The 19,128-nt window shown below is 46.0% G+C and overlaps 1 protein-coding gene across 2 annotated transcripts in view; it reads right to left on the bottom strand.

The window, feature by feature from the left end:
• GNGT1 (G protein subunit gamma transducin 1) overlaps positions 1–19,128 on the bottom strand; it is a 41,410-nt gene that overhangs the window by 9,376 nt on the left and 12,906 nt on the right. Inside the window, exon 1 of one of the 2 annotated variants that reach the window (XM_069960635.1) lies at positions 18,078–18,141. The exons of the other annotated variant lie outside the window; for it this stretch is intronic. The gene's annotated coding sequence lies outside the window, so the exon portion shown is untranslated. Of the gene's footprint in view, positions 1–18,077; positions 18,142–19,128 lie in introns of those variants that run through there. 2 annotated transcript variants of the gene reach the window in all.

The raw sequence follows: 19,128 nt of genomic DNA on the forward strand, positions 1-19,128 counted from the left end.
AGTATTATTTGGGCACTCTGTGGCAGTATTATTAGGGCACCTCTATGACAGTATTATTTGGACACAATGTGGCAGTATTATTTGGGCACCTCTATGACAGTATTATTTGGACACAATGTGGCAGTATCATTTGGCCATTGTGCGGCAGTATCATTTGGCCATTGGGGGGCAGTATTATTTGGACACAATGGGGGAGATTTATCAAAGGGTGTAAAATTTAGACTGGTGCAAACTTCTCCCAGCAACCAATCACAGCTCCTCTTTCCTTTCACCAGAGCTGGAAGCTGAGCTGGTTGCTGTAGCCTGTTTGCACCAGTCTAAATTTTACACCCTTTGATAAATCTCCCCCAATGTGGCAGTATCATTTGGCCATTGGGTGGCAGTATTATTTGGGCACTGTGTATCAGTATTATTTGGCCATTGTGTGGCAGTATTATTTGGGCATTGTGCGGCAGTATTATTTGGGCATTGTCCGGCAGTATTATTTGGGCACCGTGTCGCAGTATTATTTGTCCACTGTGTGGCAGTATTATTTGGGCACAATGTGGCAGTATTATTTGGGCACAATGTGGCAGTATTATTTAAGCACTGTGTGGCAGTATTATTTGGCCATTGTGTGGAAGTATTATTTGGGCACCGTGTCGCAGTATTATTTGGCCACTGTGTGGCAGTATTATTTGGGCACAATGTGGCAGAATTATTTAAACATTGTGTGGCTGTATTAGTTTAGCACTGTATGGCAGTATTATTTGATCATTGTTTGGCAGTATTTTTGGGCACTGTATGGCAGTATTATTGGGGCATTGTATGGCAGTATTATCGGGGCACTGTGTGGCAGTTTTATTTAGGCACTGTGTGGCAGTATTATCTGGCCATTAAGTGGCAGTATTATTTGGGCACTGTGTGGCATTATTATTTGGGTACAATGTGGCAGTAATATTTGGGCGTTGTGTGGCTGTATTATTTTAGCACTGTATGGCAGTATTATTGGGTCATTGTGTAGCAGTATTATTTGGACACTGTATGGCAGTATTATTGGGTCATTGTGTAGCAGTATTATTGGGGCACTGTGTGGCAGAATTATTTTGGCACTCTGTGGCCGTATTATTGGGGTACTTTGTGGCAGAATTATTTGGCCATTGTGCGGCAGTATTAGTTGGGCACTGTGTGGCAGTATTATTTGGCCATTCTTTCCTTTTTCCTACCTTCCACCTTTCTGACCATAACGGCCCCTATAACACCCACATTACTTCCAGGATCCAGAATGACTATAACCTCTGTAATATATTATAATAATTCCAGCTACACCCACCCACCGCTATGAACTCTGGTGATACGACTTGTTATATTGTTGGTTTTTCGCTGACTTGTGCTGTATATATTGTGATCGCTCATCCTATATAAATCTATTGCGTTGGGTTATTGTTTATAGATTGCAGAAGTTACAACGTGTGAGAAATCTTCCTGCGTTGTGCGGCGTGCACACTATTTTCTCTACAGTATTATACAGTGACCTCAGCGCGGACCACCGCAGGATGTGGTGTGGGGGCTGGGAGCTTTCCTGACTGGTAATAAAATATTTCCTTTTCCTTTTATTCCACATATAACTTTACTGTGCGGCAGTATATCCTCCGAGCGTTCACTCACCAGAACCAGGCCAAACCATCACTATAGAATAAAACCTAAAATCTGTAACGTATAATCTATAAGATGGAACAGTAAAAAGTCTCATGGCTGCAGGATGAGGAGCGGGATGCAGGAATACATAGGTGTCCTGCTGGGTTATCCAGAGCTCCCAGGGTTCCATTATCTCTTATGGTAAGTCCCCATAGAAAATGTCTCCTGCTCTGGACAGAGGTGGCAGCAGAGAGCACTGTGTCAGACTGGAGAGAATATATCACTTCCTGCAGGACATACAGCAGCTGATAAGTACTGGAAAATTGGAGCCTTTTTAAATAGAAGTAAATTACAAATCTCTGGCACTTTCTGGCAGCATTTTATTGTAAATAATTATTTTTATGAACTATCCCTTTAAAAGGGGTTTCACGTTAAGGTGTTGGACCATTTGCAGCCCCACTGGTATTACGCCCTCACATCACTCACTTTCCATGGCTGCTAATCATTTACCATTAAGCACACAGGACCAGGAGGGGGCGGTGTGGGCGGGTATGTGGATGACCTGTGCAGAGGATTAGCCTGCTTTACCAGGATATTGTTCATAGCTCCACGACTCATAATACACATAGACGGTGACAGCCTCTGAATGTGGCCTTGTCAACAGGAAGGTGCATAATAGGAGGATAACCGCTGCCTTGGCTGCAACATGCATGTACAAGTTATCAGAGTAATCTATAATGCGTCACCGGGTATACACAGCTCCATACACTAAGAAGCCATATAATAATAGTGGTCAGCTCTATGTACAGCATTAGAACTCCCACCATCTCCTGAGTCATCATAGGCAGATTATTTAAAGGGGTACTCAAGCTAAATTCAACTGGTTTCAGAAAGTTATATAGATTTCTCTTCCAGTACTTATCAGCTGCTGTACTGTATGTCCTGCAGGAAATGTATTCTTGACAGTCTGACACAGTGCTCTCTGCTGCCACCTCTGTCCATGTCAGGAACTGTCCAGAGCAGCAGCAAATCCCCATAGAAAACCTCTCCTGCTCTGGACTGTTCCTGACACGGACAGAGGTGGCAGCAGAGAACACTGTGTCAGACTGGAAAGAATACACCACTTCCTGCAGGACATACAGCAGCTGATAAGTATGGGAAGACTTAATGCCGTGGCCTGGGTCACTGGTATTGAAGCAGCGAGAAGTACGAGTCCCAGGCCCCTGTCTCTAGGTACATCTAACTAGAAGTTTCTTCCCTACTTAGTCAAGCATAGTCAGTAGAGAGCAGCTAAAGGCCCTATTACACAGAACGATTATCGGCTGTATTCGGCCATTGCAGACGATAATCATTCTGTGTAGGCCAAAACACCTCCTCACTGGTCTAGGGCTAGGCTAGAACACCTCCTCACTGGTCTAGGGCTAGGCTAGAACACCTCCTCACTGGTCTAGAGCTAGGCTAGAACACCTCCTCACTGGTCTAGAGCTAGGACAGAACACCTTCTCACTGGTCTAGGGCTAGGACAGAACACCTCCTCACTGGTCTAGGGCTAGGACAGAACACCTCCTCACTGGTCTAGGGCTAGGCTAGAACACCTCCTCACTGGTCTAGAGCTAGGCTAGAACACCTCCTCACTGGTCTAGAGCTAGGAAAGAAAACCTCCTCACTGGTCTAGAGCTAGGCTAGAACACCTCCTCACTGGTCTAGAGCTAGGAAAGAACACCTCCTCACTGGTCTAGAGCTAGGCTAGAACACCTCCTCACTGGTGTAGAGCTAGGAAAGAAAACCTCCTCACTGGTCTAGAGCTAGGCTAGAACACCTCCTCACTGGTCTAGGGCTAGGCTAGAACACCTCCTCACTGGTCTAGGGCTAGGCTAGAACACCTCCTCACTGGTCTAGGGCTAGGCTAGCACACCTCCTCACTGGTCTAGAGCTAGGCTAGAACACCTCCTCACTGGTCTAGGGCTAGGCTAGAACACCTCCTCACTGGTCTAGGGCTAGGCTAGAACACCTCCTCACTGGTCTAGGGCTAGGACAGAACACCTCCTCACTGGTCTAGAGCTAGGCTAGAACACCTCCTCACTGGTCTAGGGCTAGGACAGAACACCTCCTCACTGGTCTAGAGCTCGGCTACAACACCTCCTCACTGGTCTAGAGCTAGGACAGAACACCTCCTCACTGGTCTAGAGCTAGGACAGAACACCTCCTCACTGGTCTAGAGCTAGGCTAGAACACCTCCTCACTGGTCTAGAGCTAGGCTAGAACACCTCCTCACTGGTCTAGGGCTAGGCTAGAACACCTCCTCACTGGTCTAGGGCTAGGCTAGAACACCTCCTCACTGGTCTAGGGCTAGGACAGAACACCTCCTCACTGGTCTAGGGCTAGGCTAGAACACCTCCTCACTGGTCTAGAGCTAGGCTAGAACACCTCCTCACTGGTCTAGAGCTCGGCTACAACACCTCCTCACTGGTCTAGAGCTAGGACAGAACACCTCCTCACTGGTCTAGAGCTAGGACAGAACACCTCCTCACTGGTCTAGAGCTAGGCTAGAACACCTCCTCACTGGTCTAGAGCTAGGCTAGAACACCTCCTCACTGGTCTAGAGCTAGGACAGAACACCTCCTCACTGGTCTAGAGCTAGGCTAGCACACCTCCTCACTGGTCTAGAGCTAGGACAGAACACCTCCTCACTGGTCTAGAGCTAGGCTAGAACACCTCCTCACTGGTCTAGGGCTAGGCTAGCACACCTCCTCACTGGTCTAGAGCTAGGCTAGAACACCTCCTCACTGGTCTAGGGCTAGGCTAGAACACCTCCTCACTGGTCTAGGGCTAGGCTAGAACACCTCACTGGTCTAGGGCTAGGACAGAACACCTCCTCACTGGTCTAGAGCTAGGCTAGAACACCTCCTCACTGGTCTAGGGCTAGGACAGAACACCTCCTCACTGGTCTAGAGCTCGGCTACAACACCTCCTCACTGGTCTAGAGCTAGGACAGAACACCTCCTCACTGGTCTAGAGCTAGGACAGAACACCTCCTCACTGGTCTAGAGCTAGGCTAGAACACCTCCTCACTGGTCTAGGGCTAGGCTAGAACACCTCCTCACTGGTCTAGGGCTAGGCTAGAACACCTCCTCACTGGTCTAGGGCTAGGCTAGAACACCTCCTCACTGGTCTAGGGCTAGGACAGAACACCTCCTCACTGGTCTAGAGCTAGGCTAGAACACCTCCTCACTGGTCTAGAGCTAGGCTAGAACACCTCCTCACTGGTCTAGAGCTCGGCTACAACACCTCCTCACTGGTCTAGAGCTAGGACAGAACACCTCCTCACTGGTCTAGAGCTAGGACAGAACACCTCCTCACTGGTCTAGAGCTAGGCTAGAACACCTCCTCACTGGTCTAGAGCTAGGCTAGAACACCTCCTCACTGGTCTAGAGCTAGGACAGAACACCTCCTCACTGGTCTAGAGCTAGGCTAGCACACCTCCTCACTGGTCTAGAGCTAGGACAGAACACCTCCTCACTGGTCTAGAGCTAGGCTAGAACACCTCCTCACTGGTCTAGGGCTAGGCTAGAACACCTCCTCACTGGTCTAGGGCTAGGCTAGAACACCTCCTCACTGGTCTAGGGCTAGGCTAGCACACCTCCTCACTGGTCTAGAGCTAGGCTAGAACACCTCCTCACTGGTCTAGGGCTAGGCTAGAACACCTCCTCACTGGTCTAGGGCTAGGCTAGAACACCTCCTCACTGGTCTAGGGCTAGGACAGAACACCTCCTCACTGGTCTAGAGCTAGGCTAGAACACCTCCTCACTGGTCTAGGGCTAGGACAGAACACCTCCTCACTGGTCTAGAGCTCGGCTACAACACCTCCTCACTGGTCTAGAGCTAGGACAGAACACCTCCTCACTGGTCTAGAGCTAGGACAGAACACCTCCTCACTGGTCTAGAGCTAGGCTAGAACACCTCCTCACTGGTCTAGAGCTAGGCTAGAACACCTCCTCACTGGTCTAGGGCTAGGCTAGAACACCTCCTCACTGGTCTAGGGCTAGGACAGAACACCTCCTCACTGGTCTAGAGCTAGGCTAGAACACCTCCTCACTGGTCTAGAGCTAGGACAGAACACCTCCTCACTGGTCTAGAGCTAGGCTAGAACACCTCCTCACTGGTCTAGAGCTCGGCTACAACACCTCCTCACTGGTCTAGAGCTAGGACAGAACACCTCCTCACTGGTCTAGAGCTAGGACAGAACACCTCCTCACTGGTCTAGAGCTAGGCTAGAACACCTCCTCACTGGTCTAGAGCTAGGCTAGAACACCTCCTCACTGGTCTAGAGCTAGGACAGAACACCTCCTCACTGGTCTAGAGCTAGGCTAGCACACCTCCTCACTGGTCTAGAGCTAGGCCAGCACACCTCCTCACTGGTCTAGAGCTAGGCTAGAACACCTCCTCACTGGTCTAGAGCTAGGCTAGCACACCTCCTCACTGGTCTAGAGCTAGGCTAGCACACCTCCTCACTGGTCTAGGGCTAGGCTAGCACACCTCCTCACTGGTCTAGAGCTAGGCTAGCACACCTCCTCACTGGTCTAGGGCTAGGACAGAACACCACCTCACTGGTCTAGAGCTAGGCTAGAACACCTCCTCACTGGTCTAGAGCTAGGCTAGAACACCTCCTCACCAGGCTCCAACTCCCTAACTTCGGGAAGTGTGTGGTGTGTGAGAGTAGAGCTGGCTAACCCTTCCTACACTGCAGCTGTGCACAAGGGCGAGGGAGACACCTAGTGGTTGGAGTTGGGCACAGCAGCTAACTGCACTAACTGTGACACCTGCCAGAAACACTTTTACCTGGGTGTGTAAAGAACAAGAAACATTTAGTTGGACACTACATTGGGATTTTTAAATCAAAGTAAATGACAAATTACAAAGTAAAAATATTTTCTCTGGATAAGCCCTTTAAAGAGGAGGGCGGGGGGAGGGGGTTGGGGGGGGGGGGTTCTCAATAGGTAAAGGGTTCACTTTTTCCTTCCAGAAACAGCACCACTCTTGTGTATTAGCCCAATCTGAGTTGCAGTTATAGCATTAGCCATTGAATAAGGGTGGCGCTGTTTTAAAACAAAACAAAAAAATTCTAATCCCTCTAATTCCTCTTTTTAAAGCAGACTCCTCCAGTGATCGGTGACTGCTGCAGGTTCAGCTGACAAAGCGTCTGGAGTTTTTGCTGGGAGAAGTTTCAAAGTGCAATACATTAGCCAGTGGATGGGAATAGGGAGGAGTTAGGCTGTGCCTGTCACTTTAAAAAAAATTACATGTCATAGAGACCTGTCAAAGGATTTAATTGTGGGGGTCTGGGTGTTCAAATCCCAACAAGAAGCACTAGGCTCAGCCCTTCTATCTGCGATCACAACTCAGGACCATCCTGCAGACACAGTGCATCAGCCTAAGCATGCTTCAGTCCACAAGAGGCCCAGAGTCACCCACTATCTTCTTACCAACAGCCGATGGGACAATCTAATGGATGGGACTGTGGAAGGAGTAAGATTAAGGCAAACCACTTCGAGTACCTGGTGTTTCAGGGTTGTTCCCAGGATGCTTGAAAGTCTTTGTGTGCGTTCCCATTGTGAGGCTTTTGGAGTTACTATCATTTCACCAAACTTTTGAGGTTACAGAGACATGTCAGACCTCTCCCAATCTCCAGGATGAGCCTGAAGAAGCACATGGTTGAGCGCTTCTCTCCCCAGTGCACAGCTGAGTGCTTCCTCTGGCTCCTTCTGGTGACTGGTCGGGATCTGACCACCAGGACACTGAACTGATGAAAACTTTTCATGTATCTCTGAGACATGTCAAAAGTTTGGTGAAAGAACATTAACGTTCTAAATGGGAAGTGACTGGCGTATTCTCAGCCGACCCTGACCATGGGAAGCAAATTATTTATTTCCCCTTTAAAAAAAATGTTATTGCAAAGTTGTAGGGTGGTGCATTATTATTTCTATACCAATCAAACCTTGTTTTATACTCGGTGTGACATTTAGGCCTCCTTAAAAACATCTCTTCGTGTGCCTAGGACTTGACTTTGATAGAGGTCTTACTCTCCCTTTGTTTCTGTAACTTGTCAATCACGGCGGGTCAGGACGGATGACCCTCTGGTACGGTGCCGGATTATTCGGAGCCCTCTCTGACCTGCATCTTCTGTTGTTCACTTCCCATTCTGAGCGCTTTGTGTGTTTGGCCCCGGATGATTTCCTCTATCGGCCTCTTTGCCTATTTATATTACACGGTTGCTCTTTTCTTCCTTCTCGCTGCCGGACAATTACTTTGGGCTTTTTATGAGTCTGATGAAGAGAACAGCGGCCCCTAGAGGCCTCCGCCGGCAGTCTGAGATGGAAGGAGTCTCATTTACAGATGATTCCTCGTACTTAGGCCTCGTCCTCGGTCAGCTCTTCACTTTAAGGGCTCTATGCGCCTTTAAATACTTTTGAGAGAATTTTTGTGGTTTTCTGCTTTGGGCTCTGCAGGAACAATCCATCTTCTAGATGACTTCTGCAACCTCCCCCGCCATACTACTAGCTGAATCACAAGCCCAGTCTTCTGTCCAGAGACCATTACACAGGGTCAGTCCTGAGGACTTTGTCTCATACTTCGACCTGACCACATTTGCTGACAGCTGCTGTATTTTATAGGAAACATATCCAATGGGTTAACTGAAGAGTGAAAGTTCCTGGGTCCCAATGCAAAATCTATTAACGGTTCCAATCTATGTTATGTATTATGGTACCAGCGCCCTTGTGCAACTTTTACCTCTACACCACATGGGGGGGGGGGGGCACGGCAAGGCGGGGAGCAGGTGTGGCGCCCTCCTGTGTCTTATCTATTAACATTTACACCTGGCGTAAACACCTGCTCTGAGCAGTACCGGCCATCTTGTCCCCTATCCACAGGTTAGAGATTGTGGGAGGTCCAACCGTCCTACCCTCTGGCGATCACCATATTGGCCACTGGCTCCATTTTGATTAGAGCTATGGGTATGGCACGTGACCCACAGATCTATTCATACCTATGGAGCCATTGGAAAGATCTGAGTGCTGTTCTTGCCTCTCTGGCGCCTCCATAGAGAATAAATGGAGCTGCCAGATAGAGCCTGGTACTGCACTCTGCTCCTTCTGACAGCTCCATAGGAATGAATAGATATGCGGGTCACGTGCCGTACCCATAGCTCTATCCAAAACAGAGCTGTGGACGGATATGGAGATAAGGAGATCAGACCCAGAACCAATCTCTTACTTGTCCCTTATCCCATGGATAGGTGACAAGTTTTATTTTTTATCCTGCCCCTATACTATAAGCTGTATACAGCAGTCTTCAGTATGCTCCCCCTAGTGACAAACCTGTGCTGCAGAAATCTGACAAATCCATGCACCCATAGAAATATTCTCTACAGAAATGATTGACTGCCGTCTTCCAGAACCAGCACATCTGTCCTTAGGTGGTATCTGGCATTGCAGCTCAGCTCCATTAACGTCAATGGCATAGATTTACATCCTCACTTGGTAACAGGGTCGGCGCTGTCATTGAAAGATAACGGTTGTGTTTTTCTAATTCTAGACAATTCCTTTTTTTTGTATTCTTAGCAGTCTAGGCAATTGGTAATTATCATGTTAATTTATTCCCAGCATCGTGTATCTGTTCCTATGTAGCATAACTTACTAAGAATTGTAGTTCAGGGAAACATCTTGCCTAAGCGCTGCCTCAGGTAATAAAAAAAGACTTGTACATATTGTACATTGTATAAAGTGAGGAAGATGAATTACTGAGTGATCATTGATATGCAGATGGGGCATGCTCTCCATAAAGTATATGTAAGAGTAATATGTTAATGGTAAATACGAGGGGGCATGCCTCCACAAGACTCGTGCTTAAGAGGAATGAAGATACATATTTGCTGCATTCAAGTCTCTCTCAGATACTACATGATTGGCCCAACAATATCCAAAGACAACTATGAAGCCTTCAAAAAGTAGACGGGAGCTTAGAATTGTAAAATTTTACCCCCCCCAAAACAAGCAATATTTTTAGTAAAACTCTTTGGTCTTTACAGTTCCAATGTAAATTTAAAGGGTCTGTCTCCTACAAGTCAGATTGAGTGCTGAGTCTGAGAGCAAAGCACTGATTTTTATTATTAGTACAGGAAGCTGAACGCAAAACTGCATTCAGCTTCCTGACAAGACACATTACTGGGGCCTGAGAGACTAGTAAAGCTCCAGACAAATGGCTCTACAGACTTGTCAAATAAGTAACCCAATTGAAATATTCTCTTAAACCCTCATTTACACCAGACCACCAACACAAAATATATTAAATAGGTATTCCGGTGTTAAAAATGTAAATGTTGTTAGGACCAGGTTAAAATAGAAAAGAAAGCTATCCTTACTTACTTACTCCCAATCATCAAGTCAAATTGAGCATGAATCAAGGAGTGAAGAGCACAGCTGAGTGCTTCTCCCTGCTCTAGCTAGCTATCAGTGAAGGTTTCAGTACTGAGACCCCGACGATTCAAAGCTTCAAAGGTTTTTCAAGTGGCAGTAACTATTTTAAGAAATGAGGCCAATAGCAATGTCAACTTGCTTTAATCCCTACATCCCCATAGAAAACCTCTCCTGCTCTGGACAGTTCCTGACATGGACAGAGGAGGCAGCAGAGGGCACTGTGTCAGACTGGAGAGAATTCATCACTTCCTGAAGGACATACAGCAGCTGATAAGTATTGGAAGACATGGGATTTTTAAATAGAAGTGAATTACAAATCTACATAGATTTCTGACACCAGCTGATTTGAAAGTAAAAGATTTTTGCCAGAGTACCCCTTTAGTTTCATACATGTCTCAGTACTATCACTAGGGTATTATTTCATGTATCATAATTGGAAGGAAATGATCATGAATTTGCAGATATGGTAACCTCTTATGAGCAACAACCAAACACTGGACATTGTACTCCATGAGAAACATGGTATATACTCATTTTTGCTATCCGTACAGTTCCTCAGGGGAGGGGACTCCCGCACAGACCATCTCCACCCAATAACAAAGGTGATGTTTAATGTTTCTTTACATCTGCTGTGGTGCTGCATACCTTCTCGGTTCTTCTGTAGATTACAGCTCCTCACCCTGGGCCTGCTTATTGATGGTGGAGTGCCTTCTATTATTTAAAAAGAAAAAACCCTTCCATGTTGCAGGTACTTTCTATATTTACCAGTGAATCCTGAATTTTTGGGACACTTGAGAACCCCACCTGGTAACACCAGCAAAATTTGTTGTTTATGGTGGGACAATTCTGGGAACCATACTGCCGGATTTACTTAAGCACCATTAAAGTAGATTTTTCGGTGCCTTCCTCGGCAGTTCCACAGGGGTGGGGCCTAAATTTCCTGCTTTTGCCTGTTCAAATATTGTCAAATATAAAATATATTAAGATTCAGATACTAAACATAGCAGGAGTTCTCCAGGGTTTAGAGATTTTCCAGGTGAAATTCTTCTTCTATCTCCGTAATGCAGGATATTTCAGCACATGACTTTCACCATTTATTACGCACTGATAATATTTTAGGTCAATTCAGAACAAAAAAGGGCAAAGTCCTGAGAGGGAGGAATTTCATAGGTGGTCAAAATGTTCTTGGGTCCCGTTCAAAACTGAGCCTGTTACGTAGGTAGGGAAGATTGTACAGGACGGTGATTAATAACTAAGAAACAGCACAATCCCAATCTTCCACCATTCTTTGTACATTGCATCAGTCATTTGATAATACACTGTACAATACTGACCGGCATCAACTAGATAAAATAGTTTTCCCAGAAAAACTAAAGTGTTTCCAGCCATTGAAAGTTCTTGTTAATGCACACGTAACGTTACCTCATGTGTCCACCATGAACACCCACGAGGTCTTGTTGGTGGCACATCCGCGATTTAGTGGTCTCAAGTGTTGGTGACTTTATGAGACGATTTGAGCTCTGTCTATGTCTTTATCTAATAAGTAACTGTAACAATATCTCAGCCTCTTCTCGGTATTCCGACTCCTTTCCTGGGCATCTTCTTCATGGGAATAACCTGTTTCTTTTGGACCTGATTATTTGTATTCTTTTCATATAAAACATTTACGTGTTCCAACCTTTGAACATGCCAAGAATGATGAAGAATACATAGACATGCTCACAAGGCCTCCAGTAAACTAGAACTCATGTGTCCACCATGAAGCGGTTAACACCCACAACGTCTTGTTGGTGGCACATCTGGAAATCTGTGGTCTCGAGTATTGGTGACTTTATGAGACGATTGGAGCTCTGTCTATGCCTATATCTAATAAGTACTTATAACAAGGTCTCAGCCTCTCCTTGGTATTCTGACTCCTTTCCTGGGCATCTTTCTACTTGTTTCTTCATGGGAATAACCTGTTTCTTTTTGACCTGATTAAATGTATTCTTTCCATATAAAACATTTACGTGTTCCAACCATTGAACAAGCCTGGTTCTAACATGCCAAGAATGATAAAGAATACATAGACATGCCCACAAGGCCTCCAGTAAACTAGAACCTGTCCTAATCCAAACCATATAAATATAAATAGGTGTTACATCGTAGAACAGAGAAAACTGTATATGGCAGGAGCAATAACAAGAGATACTGACTGCAGTACATATGGCACATAGTTTATAGAGGACAAGTGTCCATCCAAACCTATAACTCTACTGTGTTGATCCAGAGGAAGGAAAAAAAAACACCTTATGAGGCAGATGCCAATTGCCTCATACCATGAGAAAAATTAATTCCAAGGCCCCTGGGACCTGTGTAATATTATATGGCCGACATTTAATGTGAGTGCTGAGCCTCTTAGATGTGTCTGTGATCATGAAGCGCGGGCTGTATATATGTTGCAGGGAAATGATAGAATCCAGGGATTTGATCAAATCCTGGGAAATTATAAAATGACTGCGCCATTACATCATTTCCCTGAAGAAAGTCAGAGATTTAATCAAATTCCTGATCCCTTTCAGGGAAATGATGAAATAAACAAGTTGCCGGAGCATTGCTGACCCTATTGGATCAACCGTCTGTAGTGTTACTCACGTCGGAAGGGGAAGCGGCTGTCGGTGACAGTAAAGCATGTTGCGTTATTTGTGAGATGGAATCTACTGGAGCCCGTTCAGGTGACGTTTGTAAAAAAATCCGGTGCACGTTATATATATGTTGCAATACCGTAGGCGAAGAAGGCTACGGGTCGAAAATTCTGTGCTATTTATGCCAAAAGGCGGAGAGCGTTAAAGATCAAAGGGAAAATGACGCGAAACAACTGAAAAGATCAGCTGGAAAAAAAAATTAAAGAAATTTCTTTGAAGAAATTTAAACTGTGGATTCCACAGTTTTGGTGTATGTAACTAAGATTGATAGAGGCCCGTTAGATGGAAGTACCATTGTGGGGATCGTATTAGATAGAAGTACCATTGTGGGGATCGTATTAGATGGAAGTACCATTGTGGGGATCGTATTAGATGGAAGTACCATTGTGGGGAGCGTATTAGATGGAAGTACCATTGTGGGGAGCGTATTAGATAGAAGTACCATTGTGGGGATCGTATTAGATGGTAGTACCATTGTGGGGAGCGTATTAGATGGTAGTACCATTGTGGGGAGCGTATTAGATAGAAGTACCATTGTGGGGATCGTATTAGATGGAAGTACCATTGTGGGGATCGTATTAGATGGTAGTACCATTGTGGGGAGCGTATTAGATGGAAGTACCATTGTGGGGAGCGTATTAGATGGTAGTACCATTGTGGGGATCGTATTAGATGGTAGTACCATTGTGGGGAGCGTATTAGATGGAAGTACCATTGTGGGGAGCGTATTAGATGGAAGCACCATTGTGGGGATCGTATTAGATGGAAGTACTATTGTGGGCAGCTGATCAGATGGAAGTACCATTGTGGGGATCGTATTAGATGGTAGTACCATTGTGGGGATTGTATTAGATGGAAGTACCATTGTGGGGAGCGTATTAGATGGAAGTACCATTGTGGGGATCGTATTAGATGGAATTACCATTGTGGGGAGCGTATTAGATGGAAGTAGCATTGTGGGGAGCGTATTAGATGGTAGTACTATTGTGGGGATCGTATTAGATGGTAGTACCATTGTTGGGAGCGTATTAGATGGAAAAACCATTGTGGGGAGCGTGTATCCAAATGGATACCTTGGTCAGAATGATAAAAGATTGACTACCTAGAAATGCTCTTCAAGTAGCTACTACATTTACTGAGTCTGCCTGAGATTGCAGGGAAATTCTCCTTATCTGGAGGTCAAGGATTTAAAGACGTGTTCCTGTAAACAGTCCAAAATGCAAGGGATCAGGGACTTGATCAAATACCTGACTTTCTTCATGGAAATCATGTAACCACGTGGTCATTTCATCATTTCCCGGGATTTGATTAAATACCTGGATTCTATTATTTCCCTGCAACATATATACCGTTAGCGATGTCCGTGCAGCCCTTGCTGTATATAGTAAATAATAAAGTATATACTTTGCTCCTCCACACTCCAGTGATTGGCTGATTGGCCTGTCACTGCACAGATGGCTTCAGATGGGCCACTTGTGGCTGCGGTGAGCAGGGAGAAGCTAGAATGACACTGGGGAGCATGGAGGGTAAGTATATACTTTATTATTCTCTTTACACATCCCTCAGCCGTTGGCTACGCATCACTATTACATGGCCAGCAGACAATAATGATAATGATGTTAGAGGACAAAGATCAGCTGATGTTCGTTTCTACGGCTGGTCGTTGTCTTTGACAGCAGATTATCGCTCTGTTTAAAAAAAAGTCAGCCATTTCATCAATAGTCGATAGCCATACTGCTGTTACAGTAAAGAATCCCTGTCTGTGATCATGATGAAACCTTCTTTTCTCTTGATGTAGAGGATGTCCCCTTGTCATGACTGATGACTTCCTATACCAGACGGATAAATGCAAGAAAAACCAATACCACCACCCCTCTACCGAAAATGACCTGAACACAAACTGCTAGTGGGCACCACAAATGTTTCAAATAAACCTTGTGGATACCACTGAGTTGGAGTCACCAAACCCCAGGTGTTCCATCACTCAAGGTGACGTCATCAGGAGCATGTGGTTGGGAACCTAATACTTTACAGGTCTCCAGGCCCTGGTGCTCTATTAGGAGTCACACCACCAATACAAGGATCCTTGGAAATGCCTGTAGGTTGCAAAGGGCAGGATATACAAGATTTCAGGTACATTCAGGATATTTGCTCTTGTTCTCCCAATTTGTATTGGATGGTCACCTAAATACCACCAGAGAGAGATCCGGGGTGAAGCTTGGTTGGGTTGGACTCTCTGTGCCGATTGAGTTCTAAGCCTCCAAGATCTGACTGTTCAATATAAACTCTATCCACTACTTGTAAAAGATGAAAGTGACTCCGATGGATTCCATAGGATTTCAGAGATCTAGCACTGTCACTATGGTGGATGTTGCTAAGTAATAAGGTAAACATTCCAGATACGTATATTAGCACACACGCTGGGAATCTCTGTACGTTATTAGGGATTTAAAGTGAAATCGTGGAGACTGTCATGTTAAAGTTTTTTTTTTTAACCCATCACTTAGTAATATTGGCTTAAAATTCCTGCACCGTTCTTTCCTTACAAACTTTCCATGGGTTATTTTGAAGCCTATTTTACAAGTACAATGGGGGCAGCCATTTTGAATTTACAAAAATGTTTTAATTTGCTCTGCCTGTTGTAGTAAATACTTTAATTCTTCATGAAATAATTCGGGGCATCTTCTATCGCTGTGTTCTTCCTCCGGGGGTCTATAGATATACCACCGCTGAGTGTTACCATTCCTCCCGGCTGTAGGGTAGGGTGTGCCCATGCACAATCCCACACCATCCTCACACACTGCCATATTTCACACGTGAAGTGCTAACACCCAGTCATACATTTCCAGGAGAAATCACTGAGGGACAGTTTATAGAAGAGCAGGCTTGAGAATTGTAATTCTACTGTGCAAGTGTGGTGCCCATGGGGAGGATGGTGGAGTAGTCCAGGGCAGCTGAGGGTAGTAGTATAATTACGGATGTCTCTGTGGCTGGCTAACTCTGTATATCCTCCTGTAAACCCATCTAGTCAGTCTAGTACATGCTATAGAAAGCGTACCTAGAGCTGTGCTATATGTAATGTCATCATGTCTAAGGGTCCTATTACACCAAGCGATTATCGGCCTCACTTGGCCGCTCCGGCCAATAATTACTTGTGTAATAGCCCATGTTTTCAATCAACGATCAGACGACACACGATGTTGGCTGATCGTTGTTTTAAAGCATGACTTAAAATCCCAATAACGATAGCGGCGGTCTGCTGGTCGTCGCCCTGTGTAAGAGGAGTAGTGGCAGTAGCGTGCTGCTCCAAAGATCGTCCGGGCAGCTCCCGGCGCACCAAATTTTTGTTAGTTGTTTGTTCGTTGCCTGTATACACACAGAAAGATTATCGCTTTGAACGATTTAATGATTTTTGGCACAATAATCTTTCCATGTAATAGGACCATAAGGGCCATATTACACGAAGCAATAATCTGCCCATTCAGGATGATTTGGGCAAATATCACTCTAAGTAATAAAGGCAGCGTTCACCCGGGGAAACAATTATTGGCCTGATGAGCAGCCAACCGCTGAGGCAGGTGTGAAGAAAATAATACGTTTTATACTTTACCTCTCCACAATCCCCAGTGTCCTTCTAGCTTCTCCCCGCTCGCTGCAGCAACTGCTGGCACTGCTAAAACCGTCTTCGAAGTGACAGGCCGCTCAGCCAATCACTGGTCATGACGCTCACCTATCTCGGCCAGTGATTGGCTGGTTGGCCTGTCACTTTAGAGATGGCTTTAGCAGTGCCAGCAGTTGCTGCAGCGAGCAGGGAACAGCTAGGAGGACACTGGGGATTGTGAAGAGGTAAAGTATATACTTATTTACTATATACAACAAGGGCTGTGTATATATATATATATATATATATATATATATATATATATATATATATAGGGTGGTCCAATAAAAGGTGGACAGTATGGGGGAGATTTATCAAACTGGTGTAAATTAGAACTGGCTCAGTTGCCCCTAGCAACCAATCACACCCCACCTTTTATTTTCCAGGGAGTCTGTGAGGACATAAAAATAGAATCTGATTGGTTGCTAAGGGCAATTGAGCCAATTCTACTTTACACCAGTTTGATAAATCTGCCCCTATGTGTATGTGTGGGTTATGAAGGGGGAGATTTATCAAACATGGGGGGAGATTTATCAAACATGGTGTAAAGTGAAACTGGCTCAGTTGCCCCTAGCAACCAATCAGATTCCACCTTTCATTCCTCACAGACTCTTTGGAAAAGGAAAGGTGAAATCTGATTGGTTGCTAGGGGCAACTGAGCCAGTTTCACTTTACATCATGGGAGAGATTTATCAAACATGGTGCAAAGTGAAACTGACTCGGTTGCCCCAACCAATCAGATTCTACCTTTCATTTTCCAAAGAGTCTGTGAGGAATGAAAGCTGGAATCTAATTGGTTGCTAGGGGCAACTGAGCCAGTTTCACTATACACCATGTTTGATAAATCTCCCCATTCATAACCCTATTACACATACTGTCCACCTACTTTTGGACCACCCTGTATATAGTTCTTGTTGCACAATTCTAAAACCAATAATAGGCTTCACATTAAAATCACATTAAATGTTGGGCCATGTAATACGGCCTTAAGACCCCCATAGCTATATTACACTCATGACCCTGCACCGTATCTGGGGTAACTATAGTTCACAACGTATAAATTCACATTCGCTGCCATTTGTAGCACATCAGAAACTTGAAAGAGGAGAAGCATGCATAATTTCGAGAAGTTTGGTAAATGTAGTGAGTTTTTACATTGATAATTCACCAACTTAAGCAAAACCTGACAGATTCAGTTCTTCTTCGAGGTGAAGATTAGTCATAGAGAAGATGGACCACAAAGCCACCGAATGATGACACAGTCCCATATGCGTCACATATAGCAGAGAAATTAACTCTTTAATATATGTGATGGGTTGTTTATTGTCACAACTCATTAAGTAGATGAGCGGCAATCCCTACGGCCAGTCCTGAAAGCAGGTGATGGCTTGGTAACCACAAGAATGCTAGGCCTGGCCAGAAGCCCTATAGGGTCCTAGTTCAGCAATGGGGCACATGAAGACCTTATCTCCACTGTCACTTTAACTTTAGCTCATTCTCTTCTCTCAGAATGGGTCGGATATATTGAGCAGGGTTATATTCTTGACATAAACTTAAGTTTCAAGAATACAGTAGGCAATGTCCTACAACCAACACTATCTACATGGAGTAACATATAGTGGGACATTGCACTTGATTTACCTTGTGGGGGCGCTGTTGAGAAATTAGACACTTCCGCCTAGGTTCTGTTACACATTACTAATTTTGGGGGGTTTCAGTAGCGGGAAGAAACTTTCATTAAGGCTACAAACCCACTTGGCGGGTCTACTGCGAGTCCCCTCGCTGTAGATCCCGGCCCTATACTTTTAATGGCAGACAAACACGCAGCAGGGATGCCCTGCTGCGAGTTTGTCTGCAGCCCACCCCATTAACCCCCCGGCCGCCGGAGCTGATACTTCACCTGATCCCGGCTCCGGCGGTTCCCGATGTCTTCAGCAAGCCGGAGCGGGGACCAGGTGAAGTATATGCTCCAGCCAGCCGCCCGCAGCCCCGGCCGCCCGATCGCCCCCCCGCAGCACCGATCGCACGCCCTCCCGCAGCACCGATCGCACCCCCCCCCCGCAGCACCGATCGCACGCCCCCCCCCCGCAGCACCGATCGCACACCTCCCCCCCCGCAGCACCGATCGCACGCCCCCCGCAGCACCGATCGCTCGCTCGCAGGGGGGCGATCGAGCGTCCGGGGCTGCAGGGGGGCGATCGGTGTGGCCAGGGCTCCGGGGGGGGGGGGGGGGCGATTGGGGGGGCGTGCAAGCGATCGGTGCTGCGGGGGGGGGGGGGGGGGGGCGTGCGATTGGTGCTGCGGGGGGGCGTGCGGGCGGCTGGCTGGAGCATATACTTCACCTGGTCCCGCTCCGGCTTGCTGAAGAGATCGGGAACCGCCGGAGCCGGGATCAGGTGAAGTATCAGCTCTGGCGGGGTTAATGGAGTGGGCTGCAGACAAACTCGCAGCAGGGATATACATCCCTGCTGCGTGTTTGTCTGCCATTAAAAGTATAGGGCCGGGATCTGCAGCGAGTCTCGCTGCAAATAGGCAGCGAGTGGAATCGCTGCAGACCCGCCAAGTGGGTTTGTAGCCTAATACACTCTTTGAGTCATACACAGAAATTTTGCCCGGGGCATGTAGACATCAATGACCCTTTCTGAGAAAAAAGTTAAAAAACAGCAAAGTTTTACCACAAATGGACAGGATT

The sequence above is a fragment of the Dendropsophus ebraccatus genome, chromosome 2 (assembly GCF_027789765.1).
Source record: "Dendropsophus ebraccatus isolate aDenEbr1 chromosome 2, aDenEbr1.pat, whole genome shotgun sequence".
In the NCBI taxonomy this organism is placed as follows: Eukaryota; Metazoa; Chordata; class Amphibia; order Anura; family Hylidae; genus Dendropsophus; species Dendropsophus ebraccatus.